The 21,672-nt window shown below is 40.5% G+C and overlaps 1 protein-coding gene across 7 annotated transcripts in view; it reads left to right on the top strand.

Moving 5' to 3' along the window:
* Nucleotides 1-687: 687 nt before the first annotated feature.
* The window catches only part of ELFN1 (extracellular leucine rich repeat and fibronectin type III domain containing 1), an 855,107-nt gene continuing 834,122 nt past the window's right edge, over nt 688-21,672 (top strand). For 6 of the 7 annotated variants that reach the window (XM_073636732.1, XM_073636736.1, XM_073636727.1 and 3 more), the window contains exons 1-2: nt 688-2,791; nt 4,747-4,987. The gene's annotated coding sequence lies outside the window, so the exon portion shown is untranslated. Of the gene's footprint in view, nt 2,792-3,000; nt 3,136-4,746; nt 4,988-21,672 lie in introns of those variants that run through there. The other variant, XM_073636728.1, reaches the window with a different exon arrangement.

Here is a 21,672-nt window from a genome sequence, read left to right as displayed (position 1 = left end):
GAGAGAGAGAAAAAGGGAGGTTGAATATGAAGGCGCAAAAGAGAGGAGACGATAGGAAAGGAATGAGAAAATTTAAAGGGGTAGGTGGGTGCAGTGTATGAAGATTGCTGAACAATCCAGAGACCAATAATTATTGAATCCGGCTAGGGTTCATCTGCACCTGAATTTCACTGAATGACACAGAAGGGACGTTTCTGAAACTATGCTCAGATTAAAAAAATTGACACTAGACAATTTAGAATGCAATGTAAAGTTGCAGTCCCAAATACAAGTTTACAAATAGCTAGTCTACAATGTTCCCCAATTATATGGAATTTAGATGATCTGTTGCCAGCAGCTAATAAATGTGAGATTGGGTTTTTATAGTAGTAACCTCCATGGTTTATAACATTCTTGTCGAACTTTTTTCTTTTCAAAAAGAAAGCACACAATGGCATCCCCTATAAGAAATAATAGCACAATGCCAAGATGCAGGCTGGTATAAATGTGGGAGCAGTTAATGTATTGTTTACTTTAATATCTTTAAAGAAAGGAAAAAAAAACATATTTTACCTCCTCCAGTCTGAAAGGTTGACTCTGCATATAAGGGCTCTGATGCAACACCTAATATTAAAATATGGTCCTATCACTGATATGTGAACCACACTTGGAAAATGAAAAACTTGGTGTAGATAAAAGGATTGAATTTTCAGGAAAGTTCACTTCTGACCAAATAGTGATATAAGGAGAAGAGAAGGAGATGTGAAAAGCAAGAGGCAAAGCTGACTGAACTGATCTGTACAAAGAAAGCAGATACACCCAGGATTGCACTAACCCTGTTGATCAAGAATAAAGCACATCTCAGATCTTTAACTTGCCTGAAATAAGTAATATGATGCTCATAAATTCTAAATTCTGATTTATCCAAGATCACATATTCCTCTGGTCAAGATTTAAACAGGTTGGATTTTCAAAGATTTGGTTTGACTGAGTGTGTGTGTTTATATCCTCCTAGAAGGGTAAGGAATGACTGTGACATGAATATCAACAGCGTGAAGTGAGAAATAAACTGTATAGAATACACAGGTTCTTAAAGCAACAGGTGAGTTTGAGATGGGAAAAAAGGGACAACTGTGAAAAAAGGGTGCTAGAAGAAAGAAAGAAAGAAAGAAAGAAAGAAAGAAAGAAAGAAAGAAAGAAAGAAAGAAAGAAAGAAAGAAAGAAAGAAAGAAAGAAAGAAAGAAAGAAAGAAAATTAGCACGAAGGTGGAAGGAAGGAAGGAAGGAAGGAAGGAAGGAAGGAAGGAAGGAAGGAAGGAAGGAAGGAAGGAAGATAAACATGTAATAGATGAAAAACAGGGAGAGAAATATCCTAGAACAGGGAAAGGAGATGGATAGAGAGGTGAATGCATGGCAAAAGAACTGGAAAGAAGGCAAACAATTGGGGGAAAAGTGTCAGTGCAATAAAGAGAAATACAGAAGAGGAATGGGTGTGAGGCAAAAAGAGAGAAAGATAGAGTAGGGAGAACACAGGGAGAGAACATGAATAAAAAGTGGGAAGGGAAGAGAGAGAGAGGGAGTAAATGGAGTATGGGAGGAAAGGGGAAGGGGAGGGAGAGCTAGACAAGAGAGGAGACTGGAGACTAGAGAGGAGTAGTCCAGTAATAGCTAGTATAGGCAAGTATTAACACGAGTTTTGGTAGAAATAGAGGAATGGAGAGTAAATAGAGTAGGGGGCTGTCCAGACACTTGTAAAGACCCAGACAGTACATGAACCTTACATCAGAAAGAAAAAACAGAAAGAGGGAGAGTCTGCAGGACAAATCATAAAACAGTGAGCAGAAGAAAAAATAGAGGAACAAAATGCATGAAAAAAAGCATGTGCAACCATTAATAAAACTGCAAGAAAAGTAGAGTGAAACTCACAGCAGTAAAAAAAAAAAAGTTTATGAAAAAAAAAGAGGAAAATTGATAGAAAATGAAAACATTAGCTTCAAAGGGAAAAAGCAAGCTTGGAAACCAGTGACATAAAAAAGATGGATACAAATGCATAACACATAGAATGTCTCCATGAAAGTGTTCCTTATGATACAGCTGCAAGAGGGGTAAAATAGAGAGAAAGTAGTGCATGTAAATGTGGAGAAGAAGTAATGATGAAGAAGACAGAGAGAAAAGAATTGCAGTGAGCCATTAATAACCAGGGAGAGGATGGTGTGGATAAATCACAGTGGGTCTGTAGTGGGGAAGCTTGGTTAAAGGGGCAGTGGGTGGAGGGACGATGTTCACACTGCAGATCTATTTGCTCATCATCATCATCATCTCTCAGCTCTTTGGCAAACACTTTGACTAGGAGCCCCTATGCTTTAACTTCACATTACGCCCCACTGAATCAACATGCTGTTTAAGTTACACCTCCTTCCCTTCTTTCTCCAGGACTCCCCACAATAACCCCTGAACAGCCACCAAGAATGTGCTCCATCACCCCCTCCGACAAAGAATGTGCTTCTACCTAACTGCCACTGCAAACGCTCTCCATCCCAGCTCCTGTGCACAGCTGCCTGCAGTCCAGGAGAGCCGGGGGTGCCGGCGGCAGCTCTCCATCATCAGCACTGCCTCTGAATTAATCACCTTGCATTGAATGAAGCTTTGAGGTCCTTCGCTTGACGCAGTGAGGAAACTGCTGCGGCTCTTTTCTCAGGCCAGCCCTTGGATCTGTCTATAGAAGGCAGCCCTTCTCCCCTGTGCTGGAATTCACCGCTGTCCTGAAGAGACCTGATCGCCAAGGCAAGAGGAGCCCCAATGTTTCAGGCAAGGTAAGTGACATCCTCTCCTTCCTCCGGAGCTCCCTTCCCTTGCCGCAGTAGACTGTAGAATGTGGCCGGCAATAGACCAAGGCGAGCTTAGGCTATGGATCACCCTTGCAGCTTGGCTGGATGACTGTCTTTGGATTATAGCAATGCCAGTAATGCTATTGCTCTAATGGGAAAAAAAGCTGCTGGAGTTCAGAGCACAGCCGAGCTTCTGCTCAGGCAGCGAGGGGGTTAATTTCCAGCTTCAGATGTGATAGGAGCCGGGCTGGCTGTGGGGGGGACAGGACTGATGGAGGGGATCTGTAGACTCAACAGCCCAACTCCTAGATCGCCAATCCCCGGGATCGGTGAGTTCTGGGATGCTTGCAGTGCATTGGGGTTGTGATCAGCAGAAAGCTAGTAATAGGGTTGTAACCTACCTGATCACTAGAAGACTAGTAGGACGGTTCTCTGACTGGTCAATGGCATTGGCTGTCTAGAGCGTTAATCTGGCTCATCACTATTAGTAAGTAGGGTTCTCTGATCACAAGAAGACTAGTAGTAGGGTTGGCTGTCTAGAGGGTTAATCTGGCTGGTCACTACAAGTAGTAGGTTTCACTGGCTGGTCACTAGTAGGCTAGCACTAGTATTTGCGGTCTAGGGGGTTAATCTGGCTGATCACTAGAAGATTAGTAGTAGATGGGTCTGGTTGATCACAAGAAGACTAGTAGTAGAGTTGGCTATCTAGAGGATTAATCTGGCTGATCACTAGCAGTAGGGTTCTCCGGCTGGTCACTAGTAGACTAACATTATGATTTTCTGTCTAGAGAGTTAATCTGACTGATCACTAGAAGACTAGTAGTAGGGTTCCCTAGATTATCACCAGAAGACTAACAGTAGAGTTGGCTGTCTAGAGGGTTAATCTGGTTGATCACAAAAAGACTAGCAAACGAGTTCTCTAGCTGATCACCAGCAGACTAACAGTAGGGTTGGCTGCCCAGAGGGTTAATCTGGCTGATCACTAGGAGAAGACTAGTAGTAGGGTTCTCTAGCTAATCACTAGAAGACTAACAGTAGAGTTGGCTGTCTAGAGGGTTAATCTAGCTGATCATTAAAAGACTGGCAGCAAGGTTGGCTGTCCAGAGGGGTTTCTGGCTGATCACTAGTAGAAGACTAGTAAGGTTGGCCGTCCAGAGGGTTAATCCGACTGATTACTAGGAGATGACTAGTATTAGGGTAGGTAGTCCAGAGGGGTTGTCTGGCTGATAACTATGAGAAGACTAGTAGTGGGGTTGGCTGTCCAGAGGGTTAATCTGGCTGATAACTAGAAGACTAGTAGTAGGGTTAGGCTGTCATGGGGTTTATATGGCTGATCACTAGTAGAAGACTAGTAGGGTTGGCTGTACTGAGGGCTAATCCGACTGATCACTAGACTAGCAGTAGGGTTAAGCTGTCTATAGATTTTATGTGGCTGATCACTAGTAGAAGACTAATAGTAGGGCTGGCTGTCCAGAGGGTTCATCTGGCTGATCACGAATAGAAGGCTAGTAGTAGGGTTGGCTGTCTATAGGGTTAATCTGGCTGATCACTAGTTTAAGGCTAGTAGTAGGGCTGGCTGTCCTGAAGGTTTATGTGGCTGATCACTAGTAGAAGACTAGTAGTAGGGTTGGCTGTCTATAGGGTTAATCTGGCTTTGAAATGGCTAAGAACTAAGACTATTCCTGCGCAGAGGCTCCTTCCCTTTGACTTGCCTTCTTCTCCTCTATTAATAAATGGCCGGGGTCTAGTCTGTAAAACAGATTGATGGGCAGCCTCGTAAAACTTTAACACGTAGCCATCATTTACCAAACCCAATCCGTCATTAGACTGACAGGCAAGGCGGTGGACTTTTGGCTGGGTGTCAGGGAAGGGAAGCGGTGGGGGGTAGTAGTTAAATGCCTAGTGTGTACCCTTGTGTCTTTTTTCTTTTCCTCCTGAAGAGGGATCCTGTGACTGTTGTGTGATTCCGGTTGTCCCGGGTGAATTGGTGAAGCTGGCGATGTCCTGAAGGTGGCAGAGGAGGTTTCAGCACCATCGGATGGCGGACAGCTCCCGGCTCCACTAGGGATCGCAGCCCGGAGTCGTGAATCCCAGCCCCGGAGCTGTCCAGCAACGTCTCTCCCCATGACAAGCACTGCAAGGAGCTTTCCCCTCGTCTATCCACAGCTGGACTTTAATCAGGTACAGAATCTATATCTCTCTATACATAGCTATACACTGCTGTACATGCCTATAGTCCAAATGTAATGCCATGTCTATAATATTAACCCAAGCAGCATGCTTTGACTTTCAAGGCTCCATTTCCCATGCTCCTAGTCCATTTTACAAATTGTATTTTTTTTTCTTTTCTAGCAGCAACGGTTCTATATATAGCTCTTGCCTTAAAACCAGCTCAGTGATATCTAGCCACTAGGAGGGTTAATACAACTGTTGCAATTTAGAATCTACGCATTTTCATTGTCTGATCCAAAGCTGTGAGATAGAGAGATCTGAGATGCCTGTAGGCTGAAGCTCATCTTTATATGTTTTTTTTTTCTTCTGCTTCAAAGCAATGAGAAAGGCTGTCTATACTCTGCCAGTCTAGCCAGTCATTAGTTTTTTTTTTTAGTTTTTATTTTTTGTTTTTAATACAGATTAAGCTGTTTGCTGATCAGTTTAGAACTTGTCGAAAATGAGTAATGGCCTTGATTGCATGCAGTCCTCTAGAGAATGAAATCCGCCGCCTGCTGATCCTGAATACTAAGCTTTGCCTGGTTTTATTCACCCTTTATTGGAAATAAAGAGATTCGGCTTGGTTTAATTTGCTCTGTTAATTTCCACTGTCAGATGTGTCTTGTTATATCTCATTAAAGGGACATAAAGTACTGTCCATTGTGGAGGACTTAGAGTAAGGGGAATGCAATGCTCAATAAAGTAGATAATAAGGTGGCACTTTGTACTGTTAAAGTTCTTTGGAAAGTAAAGCACAGCTGATAAAGTGAATTGTGTAGTTTCCTTATAATGTAGTGCTTCATTATATTGGACCCTTCAAGGGTTTGGGGAGATGCTGGTGGGCTGAATCATGCACCAATATCCTATACCTCTTGGAACTCCAGTAGTAAGATCTCTGCACATGGGTTTCTAGGGCTGCCCACCCTCCAGTAACAAGAAATCTCACTCTGCTTGCTTTTCAATTATTTTGTGCTATGGAGGAAGCAAAAGCAGTAGAAAACCTTCTCCAACTACAGCAGGGAGAGTGAGACTTTATACTGGAGTAAAAAACGTGGAATTCCAGGATGGAGTTTTGCGTACTGAGGTTCCTGAGAGATATGAGAAGTTAAAGAATGATCCAAGCCATCAAAACTCATCTGTATCTAAAATAGAAGATCTTGGTGTACCGGACCTTTCAGAACAATTTTGCTGCAACGCATTAAATGGTATTGATTTTAAAATATCAGTACATGCTAGAATATAATTTTTTAAATTTTATCTAGTTACTGTGATTATGTTTTATTTATGTATAGAGGGCACCCATGCTACAAAATTGATGGCATGGCCAATAATTTATTATGATATGGTAAGCCAGCTGGCCTTAGTATACTCTGGTACTGACTGTTAGGACTTTGCATGTCATTTGCCATTATATGCTTCATACATTCTTTTCAAATGCTGTCTACTTGACATGTTTGACCCATAGCTCATATGAGTGCTGGACTTACCCTACACGCATGTCATGTTTTGACACACAGTCAGTGGAAGCTTGAACACAGCAGACTGTTCTGTCACTTTAATAAGTATACCCTGTGGAACCTAGGATGTCACTTTAATAAATTAAATGGAGCGTGGTATTGTTGCTTTAACAAATCTGTCCAATGAAGCATATCAACACGGACTGCACTGTGGCAAATTGAACACAATATCACTTTAACGGATTTTATGGGCAAGGTGTGTTGTATATTTGTAGTAATGATTAGATGCGTCGTGGGGTCAGTGTAGAGTCACAGCCTTAACAGCCCAATGCACCAACTTTCAGTTAATAAATCCCACAAATCTCAATCTATATGTTGATATATCTTCAGTGACAGTGACTTTTCAAATTCTCTAGTTATTTGCTGCCATCCAAAATAAGACCAAGAGTCAACAGGGGTTACTTTGATCGCCTGGTGATTAAATTTGGCCTTGGTCGATGATGGGGAACTGATGGTGATGTCACACGTGAGGTCATTATGGAATTCCCCTCTAGGCAAAGGGTTTCCCTTGAATACCCAAGCACCGATTAATTCCCATTCCTTGATGGATCCAAACATACTGGTGGTATCCACTTTGAGGAGACTTTAAAACCGTTCACAGTTTTCAAATATTTCTGTCTGATGAAAGCCATTTAGTTTTACTATGGCAAGCTAATTTTAGCAATAAGCCTTAATTCCTTTTTTGATTATAACTCTTATTAAGCATTGGTATTAATTAAAATCCTCATTCTCTCAAAATTCCGTTCAGTCATTTTTTAATCTCCTTGCCATTACCACGCAGTATAAGCACATAAAATGATTTGCTTGCCAATGTGTCGATTGGAAGGATTCATTTCACAATGGAGGAGTGAACCAGATATACAGCGACGATGCGCATAGACATCTGCGATGTCTGGTGTACAATTTTTGCGTGTGTGTTTCATTTACTTATTTGTGGTTTAGGTCGCAAAGGAGATTTCAGTAGCATCCACTTGATGCATTGCAGCCACAATTAGAATGACAGATGCTGCTGTAGTTTCCATTCGAGTAAAAACATTAATGATAGGCACGGGAACAAAATAGCTTGCCAATCAGAAAGACCATTGTTTAGCGGCAAATTCAGTTGCCAAAGCATCCTGATTGCATTTTAATGAAGCGAAAATAATATCCCACATGCCCTGGGCAGCCACAACCCATTGCAACATGTAGAGCAGGTTAATATAAGGGGAGAGGAGGAATACAACATATGATTATGTTGACTCTACAGGAGGGAATTGAACATGTGGTCAAAGATTAATGACCTATTCTCCATTGAACACTTGTCCTTGCTATCTCCCATCCATTCCATTGTTAGTTTGAATTCTCTAATTAATCTAGTTATGTCTCCATTGTCCTGGATAATTTGAGCAATTTGCTGATATTTGGGCAGCGGTGACATCCCAGGTAATCTCCACTGCTTGTAGGAATGGAGTTGAACACAGCAGGTAGACTCCCTTCTTTAATGGCACTTTTAATTTGTGAAACATACACGCAGGTACAGCTCCATGCTCCTGTTTGCTTTTCTTCTCAAAATGTCACATCTAACAGCTTGCCACCTGCTCCATCAGAAATAGGGATGTGATAATTATGCAAGGATTCAAAGGAACTGTCTCCCGACTGCTCTGCGCTTGGATTGTTGAACATCACCTCTTAACAGTAAGAATTTAATTTAGTTCTGGATTGTGCTGCGTTTCTGATGCTTACTACAGCGACAACTCTCAGTGAATATATTGTTAGTAAATAAAATTTAGCCTTTTTATGTTAGACAAAAAGAGAAGGTGATAAATAACTTGAAATTACACACCTCCAGTACATACTAGTGTACAACACTTGCACACAATGTCCTCTGGCATTACAAGCTCTCAGAGGGCTCAGAAAAGATCTCCACCATCAAACAGCAACTGTGCATATTGGGATAATCTGAACTGAATATAGATCTAGTACTGTCTGGCCAACCATCTTTTTCTATTATTATCTATGAGCTGATAGAAGCATTGACTCTCTATTAGCGATCATGTGAATTGAAAAAGATCAATGTTGAGTCCTGATCATTCAAATCAATTTCCTCCTATGGAAATCTGAAAATACTCTTTCACAAAAAGAACGCTAAACTGAAAGAGAAGACCTAAATTCATTCACACAAAGCCAATGGGTCTGTAGTTTTCCTATATCTTTGGAAGTTTCCTAAATTAGAAGTTGGGGATGTTTACTTTGTATTAACATTTTTTCTATGTGAATTGTATAATGTTAATGAACAGTTATAGGTTAAGGCAAGACTAAATGGGGTGTCCTTAAATGATATTACAGCACAGAAAATGAAATGTGCATAATGAATTATCTTTTCCAACAAGGAAAGAATAACAAATTTCTTAAATTGTAACCGATAGGACAAAGAAAGCACCTCCAGGTTCTGGATCACTCAGTGTTCCACATGAACACCCTAGAAGCCACATAACTTGGGAAATTCTGATATGCAAATTCTGACCTGCCCCTGTGGTCAATAACCACACTTCACCCACCCCCACCTTTTGCACTGGATCATTGACCCATCAGTAATATGGGCAATCTCACTTTCCAATGAGGTGCAGAAGGTGGAAGGGGATGGAACCAGGAGATTGACAATGGGAGGAGAATGACATTTGTATGCTAGTGTGCCCAGGGATTCAAGCAATACTGAAGGCAACTGGAGGTGCCAGCTATATCTCAACAAGTTTAACACGTTTCAGGTTTGCATTGATGTTAAATAATGTACATTTTACAAAGTTCCTGGACATAGTATAGGAACTTTAATTTAAAGCTGAACACAACGAACACGTCTTTTTTTTTTTTTCTTTTTTGACATAACTATGAAACTACATAACTGTTTTTTTTTTTTTTTTCAAATAAGACAATTTACGCTTTATGTTTACATTTATTTAAAATGTATGTTATGTGATTTAGTACTAGTTAAGGCCAAAACTTACTTGATTATAAAATAATCATGAATGAACTATTAAATGTAAATTAAATGTTTGTATGTGTAAAAAAAAAAAATCAGAATAGCATTTATAGATAAATATGTAGTATTTTTGACTGTATTCTTGGATGTACTTTAAAGCCAAGAAGAACTAGGGGGCAGCACAAAGTTGTCTTGCTCACTAGTGATCCCACATGGGTCCTCCATTAGCTTGAAATGGCAGCTAACATAATATTCATTGCCAGATCTATGGTTTCTTTAAAGAAAATTTACAAAAAAAGGCTGTACACGTTATTTATTTTTTTCTATCTTTATAACTCATTTAATATCATATAGCTGCACGATGTCTGAAGTAAGCGACAATCCAACCGAAGTGACAATATATGCAGTGTGGATCATTTGACTTATCTTTTTATAGTTCTCAGCTTGGTGTAAAACTTACTGTGTCTGTGTTTTAAACTGCTCCCAGTTTGCTAGTGTCTGTTATTGTTTCAGCATCCCCTCAATAATTATTGTCTTTGATATTCATTATTAATGAACACTGATCAATATAATGACATCGCTCTCTCCTTCTTTCCAGATAGTCATGTTAACAAGTTGGAAAATTCTTAATGACAGTAATAGTATTTGCACAATAAGGAGGGGGTTGGGAATGTAATCCATCAGTAGAACTGCACAAGAGGGACATGGGTGGTAAATGTTTAATTCCTGAGCAGTGCTTTTCCTGGAGCTTATTGTCTTTTTCTGTTGGTTTGCAGAATTAATTTTCTTGTAGGGACTCTGTATATAACTATTTTGGTGCCCGCATAAACTGTAGTAGTGCAACGTATGCTGAGCTGTTAAAGGCTTGTTGTTTTAGATGGCATTCCTACCTATTGACTATGTGACAAACTAAGTTCAGCACTTTGTCACTGCTCGCTGTTGTAGCAAGCAGTATCATGTGCATTGTGAACCGTATGTCTGATATACATGATACATTTGTTCTAGCCATCAATGGTTAGTGCCGATAGTTTTCTATTTAGGGCTCCTGACAACAACAGGTAATGTGCACACAGTAGCTGCTCAATGTTTTACTAAGCAAGTAAATATCCCCTACACACGCCACTAGCACCTGATCCTCCTCTGTCTGAACATTTAACACATAACCTGCCTCTAAAACAAACCCATAACACTTAACCACCCTAGCCTTAAATACTTATCCCTAAACCGATCTGTAAATACTTGAAAGCCTAAAACCCTAACACTTTAACCCATAACACCTAATCTCTCCCCTAACACTTAACCCATAACACCTAATCTCTTCCCTAACACTTAACCCATAACACCTAATCTCTCCCCTAACACTTTAACCCATAACACCTAATCTCTCCCCTAACACTTAACCCATAACACCTAATCTCTTCCCTAACACTTTAACCCATAACACCTAATCTCTCCCCTAACACTTTAACCCATAACACCTAATCTCTCCCCTAACACTTAACCCATAACACCTACTCTCTCCCCTAACACTTAACCCATAAAGTGACCCTTAAACACTCAACCTCCTCCCATCAATTGATTTCTAAAGTCCTGAGCCTAACACTGAATCTATCCCATAAACTACACCCCGTATCTAATTACCTCTTATTCTGCTCTATACTAGCCTTATCCTGCATCAGGAATTTCTGCGCTGATTTTTTTTTATTCCTGAGCCGAAAGTCTGAAGGGCCATGGAATAAGATGGATACATATGAACTTTATTTTATGCCAAAACATGTGTCATTTTGTTCAACTATTCTTATGATCCAGACATCCCCATGAGACAGCATAGCCAGGTTGGCAACCTCATTTTCTTCTTCTTTCACCACCCCAGCTTGTGAATGGACAAAGAAAGAGCAGCAGCTCACTAATGAGGTCACCCCTGTGCTCTCTCTTAATAATGAACAGTACTGTACATTGAACTAGAGTCTGACTGACTTCAACTGGTGCTCTTCTTCTATCAGCCAGAGTTCATTTATGCAGCCAATAATAGGTGACTTATATAAAGGAAGAATGAGATATTATTTAAAAAATACATTTAAAGAATTTTTAATAATCAAAACTGGATTGAAAGAAGATTTTTTTTATCTGCTTAAAGCTTTGCTTTAATGCTTCTGTCACTGTAATTTTAGATGTAAAGCGTATGCAAGTGCAGTCAAACTCAATGACAGTCATTTTCATCTGGGGTTCCATGGAACCCTGGATTTCCTCAAAAGGTTACTAGGGGTTTCTAGAGTTGTGGTTGATTGATCTCCAATTTGATCCTGCCTGCATAGTTCTGGGCCCAAGGCCACATGGCAGAGTTGGCTACAATGATCTTTTCAGCTGTCTATATAGCTGTAAGAAGGGCATTCTTCACAATGCCCACCACCGTAAGGGGTATGTTTCCCAGTGACCCACAAATAAATATGTTTTAGCAGGGGTTCCCTGGAACCTGAAAATTATTTTAAGGGTTCCTTTGGGATACAAAGCATGAGAAAGACTGCTCTGGTCTATTAATCAAATACACTTTATGCATACTGTTTTTGCTGGAAGAGGCTCTTTATGCTCTTGTCTTAAGCTTGCATCTGGTTACTAATGTGAAACACCATCCAAAATTTTCTTTCTAGTCTAAGATAGAATAAGAAAGTGTTAGAACCTCTGTCAGGTGTTTATGTTTTCTTAAATCCCTCTCTGGGTAGGTTTTCTTGTCCCAAGGATACACCCGGAAATGAAAGGCAATCTTCCCAAAATACAGAGAAACCCCACCTGTAAAAGCTTTCACTCGAATGGGCATTCACGGTGGAGGATTTTAATTTCTGCTTCTCTTTTGGTGACGGCTCTAAAATATTAGACTACCCCTCACCTACTGTGAAAACAGTGACCGGGACAGTAAGTGCATTTGAATCTTACTAAAAAAAAAAAGGACAGGTCTTGTTACACTTTCCCAGCCTTATGCAAACTAGAAAAATGGTTTTGGATGAAGTCCCATTTTAAAACCGGATTATAACCACCTTCTCTCTTGCATTGCAAAATCCCAGAGCTCCCCACCAGCTGCTGACATCTTCAGCTCGGGTATTGATCCCCGGCTAAATGGGGAATAAAAAGTGGATATGGCGCTGCTTTGACGAAGTGGATTGCTATTAAATGAAGACCTCCCACCCCTGATGTCAATGTGGACACAGTTGCATATTCATATGCTCAAAAAATTGTAAAAAATATATATATATATATATATATATATATATATATATATATACATTTACACCCTTGAATTAAAGTGCTTATTAGTAGACAAAAAGGTGATGAGGGCTAAATTTACACATTCATAACTGTGATGGAAATGGAAATAGATTCAAATATTATAGTTCATATATATGCAGTAATATGCAGTAATATCCTCTAAAGATTGTAATATGATATCACAAATATATAAAATATCATGCAATTAGTGCCAATGTAATTTCAGCAGTGTAATAAATTCATGAACAAATACTTATTCAAACAAAAAAGTGACAAGTGCTAAAAGTATATAAGAGTCGATAATATAGTGCTATATAAAGTGCTTCAATATCAGTGCGTGTTTTCACAAGGGCATGCCGTGTGCCGATGTCCCCACTTGTGATCTCCTTCCTTTACTGCACTTACCGAAAAGCTCTCCCCACAAGGGGGTAACCAGCATTCACAGCCCACAATGGCCGAAAGTAGGTCCCAGGTCCATGGAATGTCTCTGCTCCTCTCCACCAGCAACCTCATACACATGTGGAAATGACAAAGAATGAGCCCTATTGTGTGAATCTGTATGGTAATTTATTAGAACGTATTTAGGAATGCAATTACAGTATCTCACAAAAGTGAGTACACCCCTCACATTTTTGTAAATATTTTATTATATCTTTTCATGTGACAACACTGAATAAATGACACTTTGCTACAATTTAAAGTAGTGAGTGTACAGCTTGTATAACAGTGTAAATTTGCTGTCCCCTCAAAATAACTCAACACAGCCATTAACGTCTAAACCGCTGGCAACAAAAGTGAGTAAACCCCTAAGTGAAAATGTTCAAATTGGGCCCAGTGTGTCAATATTTTGTGTGGCCACCATTTTTTTCCAGCACTGCCTTAACCCTCTTGGGCATGGAGTTCACCAGAGCTTCGTAGGTTGCCACTGGAGTCCTCTCCCACTCCTCCATGATGGCATCACGGAGCTGGTGGATGTTAGAGACCTTGTGCTCCATCACCTTCCGTTTGAGGATGCCCCACAGATGGGGGACACACTTGTCTTTGTACTCCTTACTTGGTTGCCACCACACACGCTTGACACCATCTGAACCAAATAAGTTTATCTTGGTCTCATCAGTAATCCATGTCCTTAGTCTGCTTGTCTTCGGCAAACTGCGGGCTTTCTTTTGCATCATCTTTAGAAGAGGCTTCCTTCTAGGATAACAGCCATGCAGACCAATTTAATGCAGTTTGTGGCATATGATTTGAGCACCGACAGGCTGACCCCCCACCCCTTCAACCTCTGCAGCAACGTTGGCAGCACTCATATTTCTATTTCCCAAAGACAACCACTGGAGACGCTGAGCACATGCACTCAACTTCTTTGATTGACCATGGCGAGGCCTGTTCTGAGTGGAACCTGTCCTGTTAAACAGCTGTAACAATTCTTTTTTTCAGATACTCAGTGAGTTCTTTGCCATGAAGTGCCATGTTGCGCTTCCAGTGACCAGTATGAGAGAGTGAGAGTGATAACGCCAAATTTAAAACACCTGCTTGCCATTCACACCTGAGACCTTGTAACACTAATGAGTCCCATGACACCAGGGAGGGAAAATGGCTAATTGGGCCCAATTTGGACATTTTCACTTAGGGGAGTACTCACCTTTGTTGCCAGCTGTTTAGACATTAATGGCTGTGTGTTGAGTTATTTTGAGGAGACAGCAAATTTACACTGTTATACAAGCTGTACACTCACTACTTTACATTGTAGCAAAGTGTAATTTCTTCAGTGTTGTCACATGAAAAGATAGAATAAAATATTTACAAAAATGTGAGGGGTGTACTCACTTTTGTGAGATACTGTATATGGTATTCGGTAATCACAAGCAGAAAAAAGAGGAAGTCCAGGCCACGATGCGCTCCACGGATGGAAACCCAAAGTGAAGCAATGATGCTGGAAGCTCTGCCCTATGTGTTTCGTCAGAACAACATAATCAGGAGTGGCCTGCGTGAGCTTTATATATATATATATATATATATATATATATATATATATATATATATATATATATATATAATTTTTTGAGCAGATGAGTTCTTCATTTAATAGCAACCCACTCTGTCAAAGCAGCACCATATCCACTTTCTATTCCCTATTTATCTTGATTTACCTATGGTTGTTCTTTCGTAATGATCCCCAGCTGGTTTCATTGGCTGGACCAAGATGATGTCATTGCCACGCATACGGGGGAATTCAGTCATCTCGGCATTACAGAAACTGTCCACATAGTATGTCTATTCTGCATTAAAAGTCTTGCCTGTTTGCCATTTTGTTCTTTGTTATGTTAAAGTTCCACTTCAAAGAGCAACAGGAAACAGTTCAACAGTATTAAAGTGGTTGTAACGGCACAAGGTTTTTCAGTTTAACCTTCATGCATTCTATGCATAAAGGTAAAAAGCCTTCTGTGTGCATCAGCTCCCCCAGCCTCCCTAATACTTACCTGAGCCCCATCTCGATCCAGCGATGTCCACGAGAGCCTTGGCACTCCTAATTAGCTTTTGGCAGCAGCCATTGGCTCCCGCTGCTGTTGATCACAGCCACTGAGCCTGATCAGGAGATGAAGTGAGTCGAGCCGAGCCACGGCTCCATGTGTGAAAGGACACACAGAGCTGTGGGTTGGGAAAGCACCTGCTTGGGTGCCCCCACAGCAAGCTGCTTGCTGTGGGGGCACTCGGTAGGAGGGAGGGGCCAGGAGTGCTGGTGTGGGACCCGAGAAGAGAGGGATCTGGGCTGCTTTGTGCAAAACAGTTGCACAGAGCAGGCAAGTATAACATGTTTGTTATTTTAGAAAAAAAAATAAGCTTTAGTATTACTTTAAAATGGATGTAAACCCCTCCATATACCCAGTGAAGTGAACAGTCTCAGATGATACACAGGGATTAAACAAATCCTCCTACATAAGTTTTACATGTATATCTGCTGTCTTCACCTTTATATACTGATTAGAAAGTGCACATCGTGTTAGAATTTTCTCTTCCTTATTGCCCTGTAGGAGTGGATTATTGCTAGACACTGTGAGACAGCTGATTGGTGGAAAAGCACAACCCCCTCCCCACACATGCAGAGCCATGTGCTAATCTATTTATAGCAACCTCCCCCTACACACACTTCAGGCTCCCATCTCAGAGAGCTTGTCAAACGTTATCAGGCTGATAACAGAGGAACTAGCAGGACAAAGCTATGGGACATAGTGCTTTGAAGAGAGAAACCACTGTGGATATATGTGCCCACCTCATTTCACTAATCGGGTTTACATCCACTTTAAGGTCAGAATGCATACTTTAAAAGTTTAGCACGATCTGAGTTTTATTATGGTTTTCAATCTACTTTCAGTCAGAACTACATTCAATTGCCATATGAGTAAGATTTGTGCAACCTCCCTCTACTGCTCCAAATTATGTGGGTAAAGGCTTGGCCAAGGTATCTGTTTATTAAACTATGATCAGTGGTGATCCCGAAGATCACCGCTGATCACAGTCCATAGTTTATGAAACAGAGATGATGGAGGGAGAATATGTTCTCATGTTCTCTGTCAATGATCTCCACACACAGAGAAGCTGTCATTGACTGACACAGAAATGGGCAGTTTATGAAGCTGCGATCTGAGCACTTCACTGGCGATCTGTCTCAGAATTCAACAGTAGTAAGAAGAGCCGGCAAAACTGTAATCCTTGAAGTGTCGTTTATTGGTACATCAGAGTGACAATAAAACAATAAAGCTGACGAGTTTCGGCAATAGCCTTTGTCGTAGCTGAACTATTGCCGAAAAGCATCAGATTTATTGTTTTATTGTCACTCTGATGTACCAATAAACAAAACTTCAAGGATTACAGTTTTGCTGGCTCTTCTTACTACTGTTGCATTGGAGTGTGTTGGGACACATCGAGCCTTGGCACCTGTGAGTGGACCTGGTGTATGGATTGAGTTGTCCCTGCAGAGAGCGCTGTTACCTTTCTTCTTTTCCCTTCTGTGTCAGAATTCACTCTCCCCAATTCATCAGCTCAGAGGTGGAGAATCTGGGATTGAAGAGAGAATCCTGGGGGAAGGAGGAAGATTTTTGACTTCCTCCTCCTTCCTCCTTCCTTTGCACAAACTCACATTGCTAGCCATTCAGGTGGTTGGGGATTTAGCATCTGGAACAACTAGGTGCAGATGATGAATGTCAGAATGTCCCTTAGAACCTTGGAACATGACGGATGTACTTTAAGATTAAATGCATACATTTCCTGTGTGAGTGCAGTGTACCTTTAAGTCAAATCAATGGATCAGACGGCGTCCCGGTTACTCTATCTCATTTCCAAGGAAGAAGTGGCTTAGGCTCAGCTCAGTTATGCTAAGTCACGTTTTTCCAATAGAACATGCGTTCGCTAGCAGCATGAAGTGCTCATAAGGTGGCTTTACCTCTCTAGCTCAGAACTCAGTGCACTGCCACTTCTCCTTTCCCCAAGATATAAAAAAGGTGTTTTATCAGATTTTCAATTTCTAATATCAACAGGATTTCCCAGCTGGAGAGGCACAAAAAAAGAAAGCCGGCTTTGAATGACCTTTGTACTAAGTCTCCTTCAGAGTAGAGTTTGCTTGCCCTTTCTGTAATTATGCTGCTTAAGATCCACTTGTGGATATATTATTGGTTACAAGGGTTTGCCTGCCTCTGTTAGTTTGGTGTTCTTTGTTGCTTGTTTGCACTGTATTAAATATTTAGACCTTTGCAGTGGTGAATAAAGAGATCATTAATATAAATTGATTCCAGTGTTCCAGACGGAGGTTCTGCTGCCTCTATATAAATGGTATCTATTAGGCAAAGATGTAGAGTGAGCAGTTTGTAGATGTGAATGGTAAGTTATTGCAGACACTTACGATCCACAAATAGATGGCTCATTGTGAGTTTAATGTCTCTAGCCGGATGGAAGCAATGAACGTTGAGTTCCAAGATGTAAATTGTGTTGCATTGTATAGATGTGTTTGTTTATTAGGTAGCGGGACATATTTGCTCAGGCTGAAAATGATTTGTTAAACTCTTATCAACAAACTGCATGGCTAGCTTATTAATGGGAAACTGCTATTTCCTGCAAGTATTTCTAGGTAATTATTATAAAGTAGATTTTATCTAAATTTTGTATTGTTGGCATGGCATATATTTTAGCTATATTTCACATACAGACTAGTTGGTACATTTCAGACGGTGCAATCTCATTAGCAAATTTGTTTAACCAAACAGGATTCATGCACCATGACTAGAGGACCACCAAAAATTACTAATTCCCCAGTGGAAAAAGCCCATCTGCTTTGTGAACTGCACATGATTGATTTATGGGATGGTCCATCCTGGTGGACCTGCCATCAACTTGTTATTCTTTTAAATGGGATCCAATGTGGTTCTTGCTTTATTTTAGTTACTGTGGGGTGGAATTACTTGTGCCTGTGATGGGAAATCCTAATAAGGATATTTCTTATTAGCAAAGGAGAGCATCTTGTTATATTTGCTCATTTGCTGAATGAATACTGTGAGAAAATCAATTGCAAAATAGACCACCTAGCTAGGATTTCTTAAATATGTGATGTCAGATATTAATAGGGGAAATCCTTATAAGCAAAGGAGAACATCTTGTGATATTTGCTTGTTGGCTGACTTATGTAAGAAAATCAGCTACAGAATAAATCACCTAAAGAGTGTAGTGTTTTCATTAAAAGTCTATGTTCATAGCTTTGCTCTATATAAGTTCAGCAGTTAACCATTTTGTCTGTACTATACTACTGAACAGGAACACAATATGGATATGTAATGGCTGCTCCTGTATACTTCTATAATTAAAGCTAAACTCCAGGCAAACAGATATTTATATATATATATACATATATATATATATATATATATCTATATATATATATATATATATATATATATATATAGATATATATATATACAATAAATGTGAAATGAATCCAGTGCTAATACACAGTATGATAAAAAATAATAATAAATATATAGTCCCACAGAAATATCAATGAGCTGAGTAGTCCCAAAGTGAAATGTTAATCACTAAAGAGAATCCTTATAACTAGTTCATATTTCGGACACAACAACACCCTTGAGTGCACCACCACCTCAGTGTACAATAAAAACTCTTATCAGAGTTAGTGGATTCTTTAATTAGGAAAGAGTCCAAAAGGCATTTGAATTTCAATGGTCACCAGTATGGGAGATGGACATCTTCTGAGTCACCACCATATCCTTATAGGTGTCACATGTGCAAACGGAGATACCCCATGTGACCATGCAAAGAAGCCGGGGAAACCACATAGTGTAAAACTATATAATGTTTATTAAAAGCATGTACAGACTACTTAAAAATTTCAAGGTACAAAGTGCTTAAATGAACACTCAATCTCGGGAGATATGTAATAGTCAGGTAGTTTATCTCTCCAGCATCGCCTAGAAACTGAAATGTCAGGTTTAGGTAGACTGACCCTTTAAGTCCCCAGGAGGGGTTCACCCTCTAAAAAATTAGAAATGAAAGTTCCATTCTCTCCCTGGGTGAATTAATCATAATATATTTTTCTATGTAGCACTTACTGTGTTATAATATATTGTCAGCTGCACGATTGAACAAGTGAGAGCGCCATCTGAATGCTGGATTTTCATAATGGTCAAACTTCTCCGAAAACGAGAGCGCCGAAACAATAGGACTGATTAGTCTGGCAAAATTACATTGTGTCTTTTGTCTAGCGCTGTATTTATTCCTCTATAAATAAACAGAAACACACCAGAAAAAGGGGTTCCAGATATAATGACACTTATTGATGTCATCTTGCTGTTGTATTACCAAACTGTCAACAGCAAGCTCAACTCTCCAAACAAGATATTACAGTTTTTATTAAAACCATTGAATGATGCAACCCTCGCTTGGCTTTTCCCGTCAACAGTCCACCCCAACACAACAAGCGAGCGTCAGTCTGGCTGACATTTTATTATGTGCTCAGGGATATTCTGCACTGCCCGTGGACTGAGGCGTAAAATACCATTTAAAGTATTTTTTATTTATTTTCATAACAAGTCCAAGTACTACAGAACTGAAAATCAAGGAAGAATGACACAGTCGCCTCCTTTCTGTTTATTTAGAATTTTTGTCATAGGTACAACAAACATCATAACCAAACCATGGCTTAAAGCTGAACTTTGGGAATTAGACAAGCTCTCCCCTTGCAGTGGGCCCCCCCCCCTCCCTGTACTGCAAGGGTTAAATGCTTATTTAGTCTAGGGGTGCAGGGACAAGGTATCAACATATTTCTTGGTGCGGCAGGCTCTGATGCTGTTCTCTCCTCCCTGAAGCTTCTGTTTTTAAGCGGTCCTGCTGTGTCATCAGGTACGATGCAGGACTATAAACTCTACATTGTACATGAAGGAGGTGAGAGTACCTTAGGGAGGCAGCCGTTATGGATGGGTCACATGGATTTGAAGAGCCTACTGGAACCAGGAATAGGGTAAGTATTACACCTTATCCCTGCACCTCTATACTCAACGAGAGGGCTAGAGGACCTCAGCTATGAGGAGCGGCTGCAAACACTAAACTTATTCTCCCTGGAGAAGGGACAATTAAGAGGAGATATGACCACAATATTCAAATATCTAAATTGTGATTCTAGCGTAGGGAGAAAAACGATTTGGTCCTATTCAGTCTCAAGCCGCTTAAGAAGACATGTGACCACTCAAAGAAGTTGGATGAGAAGCGGTTTAACCTTCACCCCCTTTTTTCCAGCGTCTCCCTGCCCTTTAAGGGGTTTCAGATGCTGGGAGGCAAGGTTTATGATCATGTGACAACCATGATTGGCTGTCACGGTGGTCACATGATCGGAGAGCTCTCCATCACAAGAAGCGATCAGGAGCTTTCCTTTCACGACCAGTAACTGCACAGGAAGCCTGCAGGGCATGCACTCTTGGCACTGCTGTGTCTGCAAATTAATACGCAAATATGCATCCTATTGCCACCAGGGCAAACCCTCAGAGAGGCCGCATATTTGCTTACTGTCTATGCCGGTTTAAGCTACATAGGGGAGTTCTTTACTGTTAAAGTGGTAAGGATGTGGAAACCTCTGTCACAGTTGGTGGTGTCGATAACTTCAAAAAACTCTCAATATGCAGGGATATGGCAAATGGTAGAGACATAAATACATACACACTTATACACACACACAGGTTAAACAGTATGGATCTTTATTCAACCTTACCAACTATGTAACTATGTTACCCTAATGCCCCGTACACACGATCGGATTTTCCGAAACAAATGTTGGATGTGAGCTTGTTGGCTGAAAGTCCGACCGTGTGTATGCTCCAGCGGACCTTCCGCCAACAAATGTTGGCTAGTAGGTTCTCAAAATTTCCGCCAAAAAAACTTTGTTGCCGGAATTTCCGATCGTGTGCACACAGGTCCGACGCAAAAAAGTTCATGCATGCTCGGAATCAAGCAGAAGGAGCCGCACTGGCTTTTTCTCGGCTCATCGTACGTGTTGTACATGACCGTGTTCCCACGTTTGTAATTGTTGCCCAACATTTGTGTGACCATGTGTATGCAAGACAAGTTGGAGCCAACATCCTTCGAACAAAAATCCGCGGTTTTGTTGTCGGAAAGTCCGATGGTGTGTACGGGGCATTACAGTGCAGGGATTACACTGCAAGGGTAGATTTGGTCTAATTCAGGGGTTTAAAGCTGAACTCCAGGTGGATATAAAATACACCAATGAATGTAGTTATTTATTTATTATAAAATAATTTAATATATTTTATATGAAACCATTTCAAATACCTACAGTATGTTTGACTTGATTTCAAGTCTCCTGCAGTACCTCTACAGCAACACTCAGACTGTGGGAGCGCAGTCCT

This window comes from Aquarana catesbeiana, linkage group LG06 (genome assembly GCF_042186555.1).
Source record: "Aquarana catesbeiana isolate 2022-GZ linkage group LG06, ASM4218655v1, whole genome shotgun sequence".
Classification (NCBI taxonomy): Eukaryota; Metazoa; Chordata; class Amphibia; order Anura; family Ranidae; genus Aquarana; species Aquarana catesbeiana.
Note: the sequence above shows the minus strand (reverse complement) of the source record. Positions and strands in the feature narration are given on the sequence as shown.